This window comes from Oncorhynchus mykiss, chromosome 30 (assembly GCF_057628025.1).
Source record: "Oncorhynchus mykiss isolate SJ-2025 chromosome 30, ASM5762802v1, whole genome shotgun sequence".
Taxonomy (NCBI): Eukaryota; Metazoa; Chordata; class Actinopteri; order Salmoniformes; family Salmonidae; genus Oncorhynchus; species Oncorhynchus mykiss.
In genome coordinates, this window is record NC_143051.1 from 38,825,835 (window position 1) to 38,833,223 (window position 7,389).

At 41.0% G+C, this 7,389-nt stretch overlaps 1 long non-coding RNA gene across 1 annotated transcript; it reads left to right on the top strand.

Moving 5' to 3' along the window:
• The first annotated feature begins 2,840 nt into the window (after nucleotides 1–2,840).
• LOC149970297 (uncharacterized) lies at nucleotides 2,841–5,103 on the top strand. Its single transcript, XR_016493672.1, has 2 exons — nucleotides 2,841–2,996; nucleotides 4,628–5,103. It is a non-coding gene; the product is annotated as an uncharacterized LOC149970297 (long non-coding RNA).
• The last annotated feature ends 2,286 nt before the right edge of the window (nucleotides 5,104–7,389 follow it).

The following is a 7,389-nucleotide window of genomic DNA, read 5'->3' on the forward strand; positions in this document are numbered from 1 at the left end:
AGTCCCCTTAAGTTAATACTTTGAAGCGCCACCTTTTGCTGCGATTACAGCTGTAAGTCGCTTGGGGTATGTCTCTATCAGTTTTGCACATCGAGAGACTGAAATTTTTTCCCATTCCTCCTTGCAAAACAGCACGAGCTCAGTGAGGTTGGATGGAGAGCATTTGGGAACAGCAGTTTTCAGTTCTTTCCACAGATTCTCGATTGGATTCAGGTCTGGACTTTGACTTGGCCATTCTAACACCTGGATATGTTTATTTTTGAACCATTCCATTGTAGATTTTGCTTTATGTTTTAGATCATTGTCTTGTTGGAAGACAAATCTCCGTCCCAGTCTCAGGTCTTTTGCAGACTCCATCAGGTTTTCTTCCAGACTGGTCCTGTATTTGGCTCCATCCATCTCCCCATCAATTTTAACCATCTTCCCTGTCCCTGCTGAAGAAAAGCAGGCCCAAACCATGATGCTGCCACCACCATGTTTGACAGTGGGGATGGTGTGTTCAGCTGTGTTGCTTTTACGCCAAACATAACGTTTTGCATTGTTGCCAAAAAGTTCAATTTTGGTTTCATCTGACCAGAGCACCTTCTTCCACATGTTTGGCGTGTCTCCTAGGTGGCTTGTGGCAAACTTTAAATAACACTTTTTATGGATATCTTTAAGAAATGGCTTTCTTCTTGCCACTCTTCCATAAAGGCCAGATTTGTGCAATATACGACTGATTGTTGTCCTATGGACAGAGTCTCCCACCTCAGCTGTAGATCGCTGCAGGTCATCCAGAGTGATCATGGGCCTCTTGGCTGCATCTCTGATCAATCTTCTCCTTGTATGAGCTGAAGGTTTAGAGGGACGGCCAGGTCTTGGTAGATTTGCAGTGGTCTGATACTCCTTCCATTTCAATATTATCGCTTGCACAGTGCTCCTTGGGATGTTTAAAGCTTGGGAAATCTTTTTGTATCCAAATCCGGCTTTAAACTTCTTCACAACAGTATCCCGGACCTGCCTGGTGTGTTCCTTGTTCTTCATGATGCTCTCTGCGCTTTTAACGGACCTCTGAGACTATCACAGTGCAGGTGCATTTATACGGAGACTTGATTACACACAGGTGGATTGTATTTATCATCATTAGTCATTTAGGTCAACATTGGATCATTCAGAGATCCTCACGGAACTTCTGGAGAGAGTTTGCTGCACTGAAAGTAAAGGGGCTGAATAATTTTGCACGCCCAATTTTTCAGTTTTTGATTTGTTAAAAAAGTTTGAAATATCCAATAAATGTCGTTCCACTTCATGATTGTGTCCCACTTGTTGTTGATTCTTCACAAAAAAATACAGTTTTATATCTTTATGTTTGAAGCCTGAAATGTGGCAAAAGGTCGCAAAGTTCAAGGGGGCCGAATACTTTCGCAAGGCACTGTAAATGTGATAGTTTAGTTTATATAAATATATATATATATATATATATATATATATATAAACTATATACACACACACAAATTCTGAAAACATGTTTTTTCTTTGTCATTATGGGGTATTGTGTGTAGATTGAACCAAGGTTGCCAGGTGCACAGTGTTTCCTCTGACACATTGGAGCGGCTGGCTTCCGGGTTGGATGCGCGCTGTGTTAAGAAGCAGTGCGGCTAGGTTGGGTTGTGTATCGGAGGACGCATGACTTTCAACCTTCGTCTCTCCCGAGCCCGTACGGGAGTTGTAGCGATGAGACAAGATAGTAGCTACTACAACAATTGGACACCACGAAATTGGGGAGAAAAGGGGTTAAAAATTCAACAACAAAAAAAACAAGGACATTTCTAAGTGACCCCAAACTTTTGAACGGTAGTGTATATGTGATGGTATGTATACATATTATGGACAGTATGCGGATAGAATATACAGTGCAGTGAAAAAGTACCTGCCCCCTGTAACGGCTTTCGTCGTCGGATGAGGAAGAGTAGTCGGACCAAAGCGCAGCGTGGTAAGTGTTCATGTTTGTTTATTGAACACTAACACAAAATGACAAGAGACTAAATGAAAGCGAAACAAAGGTGCAAACACTAAACAGAAAATAACTACCCACAAAACCCATGTGGGAAAAAGCTACCTAAGTATGGTTCCCAATCAGAAACAACGATAGACAGCTGTCCCTGATTGAGAACCATACCCGGCCAAAACAAAGAAATACAAAACATAGAAAAAGGACATAGAATGCCCACCCAAATCACACCCTGACCAAACCAAAATAGAGACATAAAAAGCTATCTACGGTCAGGGAGTGACACCCCCTTTCCATACTGAGCGTTATCACATCCTCAAAATCCTCAACCAAAACCCGACACTAGACAAAGGGAACCTGAGTTTTAAAAAAAATACACTTATTTCTTTATTTAATCAACAAAGATATACACACCCAATTCCCCAAGGCAATTGCCCCCCTACACTCAACAACTGCTCCTGCCACCCCAAGCTGCAATGACTGCAACCATACACCTCATGCAAATCTTATTGAATGTATTCAAATGTAAAGTTACAAGTTTGTGATCGGTGTTAAATCTTTCACACATCATGAGTCAAGCTTGCACAATGTAATTACACATTTGCAAATGGTACTTGCAACCACAAATCTCAATGTGCAACCACGAAATTCAAAATACAACTCATTATAATCCCTTAAAGAAGTGGCATATTATACTGACATTTGCTCGCATGATTAAAACAAAGATATGTCTTCCCCAGATTGTCGTTAGATGGCAGCAAATAGTTGTGCAATGTCTTCGCATGTGAATCTTTAGACTTGTTCCAGCCACGCCCACATGTTGAAAGGACACATTACCACATTTTAAAGTACACAGCCAAGGGTTGGGCAGGAGTGGATTTGAAACGGTAGCTGCAGCAGTAGGCCTGTTAATCTGCATAGTTGAGAAATTGCAATGGCAAGGCTACTATTAAGATCCAACTTTAGGGGCTTCTTTGCCACCCAGTTCAGGATGTTATCCGACCAGGTAAATGTAATGACAGTTTTGTATGGTATAGTAGTTAATTTAGTTGGAGCTCTCATAGCTAGTAAGTAGCCTAACAAGACTGATAGCAATATCCAAGAAATAGTCCTTGTATTATTTGTCGCATATTGATAAATTCTATATTACAGATGGTTGGTAATGTTTCTGTTTCATTGTTTTAATTCATTTGTAGCCAAGACATCCATCATGAACTTTAGTAACTCATGTGGCAGTGTTGTACATGTTTTCTCAGGAAATCAGAAAGAGGACTGGAAATGTGTCTAGTACCACATTGAAGGCATAGTCCAATCATTAAGGATGTCTAGTAAATGCTATGTCATTATATTTAACCCAATGCTCTCCAAAATAACCTAAGATAACTCTTCAGGTTTGTGGTATGTTTTTCTTTTTCGGCTGTTCTGCCAAACATTTGTTCTGGAGGTAAGTCGAGATCGGTAGCCGAAGTCTACGCCCCTTCGTTGTCGATTGTTCAACTTTAGGTTAATCTTCAATAATCTTTGTTGACATTCAAAGACACGATTTGTTTTCGTGCACATTTTTTCATTGAGAAATACTGCACCAAACATCTTAGTTATATGTAAAAAATCTCCTTGGCAAAAATGTCAAAATTATTGACAGATTTCTTGAATTAATTAGGAGTATTTTGGGTAAGCGAATTACTGGCTACGGCGACTCAAAATGGACAAACCGCTATTGCCGCTTTTTTCTTGTTTTTCAATCGAAGGTATTTTAACCTCTATGGGACGGGCGGGTATCCCTAAACCGGGACGGTTGTTGCTAACGTGCGTTAATGTGACTAGAATGACTTTGTATACAACAGCCAACCTTACGGGACATAGACTTGTCTTATATGGGCAGAAAGCTTACATTCTTGTTAATATCAGTGCAGTGTCTAACAGTATATAATACAGTGAAAAAATAGCATAGACATTCCTGGGAGTGTGTAAACTTAAATGTTTTATTATCAATACATTTTTGTATGTTCTCTATAGTTATGTACTTGAATATGTAAAAATGGACAAATTCGGCACATTTGTGCAAACTCCTGGCAGACTTGATACAAAATATTGTGCAGTAATGTAATTCTTCACTGGATTAGTCTGAAACTTTGCACATACACTGCTGCCATCTGGTGGCCAAAATCTAAATTACACCTATACTCCTGTTTGAAAGTATGGCCTTTCGTGATAAACACGTTTTTTTGTTTGTATTATCTTGCTTCAGGTCCTGGCCTACAGGGTGTTAGATTTGGCGAAAAAACTTTTTTAAAAAGAGTACGATCCTGAAGAGGTTTTAAGGGAGTATGCGCGCAAACTCGTTTGGTTCGCCTAGCAACTGAAGCATGCTGACGCCTTGTTCGACTTTCCCCATGGGAGACCTGGACTCAGATTCACCCGTGACACTTGTGGGATGATCCTTTTTGGGAGGGGTCTACCTTAATTTGTCCAATACAAACTCTTGTTTTCAATACAAAACGTTTTCTGTTTGAAGTAAATGGTTTCTGTTGCCAAACGTTTGCAACAGATTTGGCATTATGAATACACTCCTGGTTTTACTTAAGCCATGTTAGAGAAATCAATCAACCAACCTTTTCTCTCCCTCTCGCTCCTCAGGCAGAAGGAGCAGTTGTATGCCCTATGGAAGCACCATGAAGAGGAGATTGACCACAGTAAGAAAGAGATTGAGCGCTTGCAGCGTGAGATTGCCTGTCACAAAGGCAACATCAAGAAGCTGAAACATGATGACTAAACTCAGTCTTCAGTCCTCTTCACACGGCTTACATTACTACCTATCCCATATATCACTCATTGCCTGATTTGGTGTTTGTCAGCCTGGTCTCATAGACTAGACGTAACATAGTAAACAACTATTTAGTATATTTTACATTTGGTATGGTTACAGATGGTTACATAAGGCAAAAGTAGAGTGGTTGGTATGGGTGGGTGTTTTGCAGTGGCGACCTGTCATTCAGCCCCTCATTTTTAGAATGTTATTTTAGCATTAATACTTGTCACATAACAGTTTGCAAACCATGTAAAAAATATAAAAAAATGAAAAAAATCATTGAGTTAATAAAGCTGCATACAGACATGGTCTCTTTTTTGCTTTCTTGTGTAGGCAGCTCCAAAATGCAGGAATTTCAGCCTAGCTCAGTGCATTCTGTGGTGATGGGGCAGCCAGCGGAAAATATGGAGTGTAGGGGTTGGGAATGTACTCATGGGGACACTACGTCACCGCCAAATCTAAGGGTAGAGCTCGAAAATTCAAGCCCCTTGGGTGCTGCCATAGAGTTACATTAGAAGTGCCTATCCGGCCTGCCGAGTGGCGCGCAGTGGTCTAAACGCAGTGCTAATTGTGCCACTAGAGATTCTGGGTTCGAGTCCAGGCTCTGTCGCAGCCGGCCACGACCGGGAGACCCATGGGGCGGTGCACAATTGGCCCAGCCTTGTCCGGGTTAGGGGAGGGTTTGGCCAGCAGGGATGTTCTTGTCCCATTGCGCACTAGAGACTCATGTGGCTGGCCGAGTGCAGTGCACGCTGACATGGTAGCCAGGTGCACGTGTTTCCTCCGACACATTGGTGCAGCTGGCTTCCGGGTTAAGTGGGCATTGCGTCTTAACCTTCCCCTCTCCCGAGTCCGTATGGGAGTTGCAGTGATGAGACAAGACTGTAACTACAAATTGGGGAGAAAAAAGGGTAAAAGTAACAAAAATATATAAATACAAAAATAAAATAAATAAAACGAGCTCCGATTGGGAAAATAAGTTTTGAACGTTCATCCGGAATTGAATGTTCAACTCGGAATTGAAAGTTGGGAACTCGGGCCTCTTTCTAGAGCTACAACCTGAAGATCCCTGATGTCATCATGATTTGACCTTGTTTTTTTCAGAGTTCCCAGTTGTTTTGAAAGCACCATAAATCCAGAGAATGCCAGACAAATTTGCCCACAAAGGACCGGTGCGCCACATTCCTGATCAAGTGAGCACAGCACAAGCTGAGTCCACAAGCTGCTGCATAAATGATGTAATATGCCAGAGAGATATGTATACTGTAGCTAAGAAAGTTATACTATGTTGTGTAGTACGGTGTTAGTAGCCCATGTGCCTTACCCTAATAATTTACTCTATTTTCCCCTCTTAATTTTACCTAGTGTTCTGTTCTGTTCTGACGGATTGCCTCTTATCTGCTTGTCGTCCCGGTATTCCAGTTTGTACATCTCAATTGTCAGTTGAAACCACATTTGTTTAAACAAGTCAGCCATATCAGCAGTTTTTTTAAAGGCAGGAAATTAAGGTGAATTAACTGTTTTGCTGCCAGATAAGGCTCTGCTGATAGACAGGTGTAGCTGTTAGGACAGCTTTATGTAGGCCCTAACAGTTTGCGGGCACTGTTTGTCACCGTTATAGTGCAATTAATGTATTGTTTATTGTTGTGTTGTGGCTTTGCTGGCATGCACCCCCCCCCCCCCCAAAAAAAATGTTTTGTCCCACCAAGATTTACATGCTAAAATCGCCACTGGTGTTTTGTATAACACGAACGTCTAGCAACCCGAAGTTTGTGAGTTTGAATCTTATCACAACTTTTGCATTTTAGCAAATTAGCAACTTTTCAACTGCTTACTTCATTTTAGATACTTTGCAACTACTTGCATGTTAGTGTCCGCTTCCCCTAACCTTAACCCTTAAACATAACTCCTAAACTTAACCTTAACCCCTAACCCTTAGCTAAAGTTAGCCAGCTAGCTAACATTAGCCAGCTAGCTAGCTAATGACGGCCTACCCCGGCCAAACCTGGATGACGCTGGGCCAGTTGTGCGCCGCCCTATGGGACTACCAATCACGGGTGGATGTGATACATATCATACGTGTCGCATATTTGTAACATTTTGAAAAATGTTCAAATTCGTAACGTATTGTCAATTTTGCTAATTTGCTACATTGTACGTTTTGCAAATTCGTAACATATCATACGAAATGGGTGATGGACATCCACAAATGAATACATACCATACGAAACGTATCTAAATGGAGTGTCTCTGATTTATATACAGAATAATATGAAATGCTCGTAGGCAGTTGTAAGTGGTTGTATGTGAGTCACATTCAAAGCATTAATAAAGCACTAAAGTTGTTTTCTGATTGGGAGTTTTTTGTGATTACTTTAAATACCACTGTAGAATGTTAATCTTGAAATCAGGCGCATTTATTATGACAGATGAGTATTTGATTTCAGGTGTGCAATATTCTGAAAGCGTTAGCTGCACACATTTATCTGTGACAGGCAACCCAATTTCAAATCCGAACCAGTTCTAACAATGATAACAATAATCCCATCTCTTCCACATATCTGATTTCCATCGCCAAGACCTCGTACCA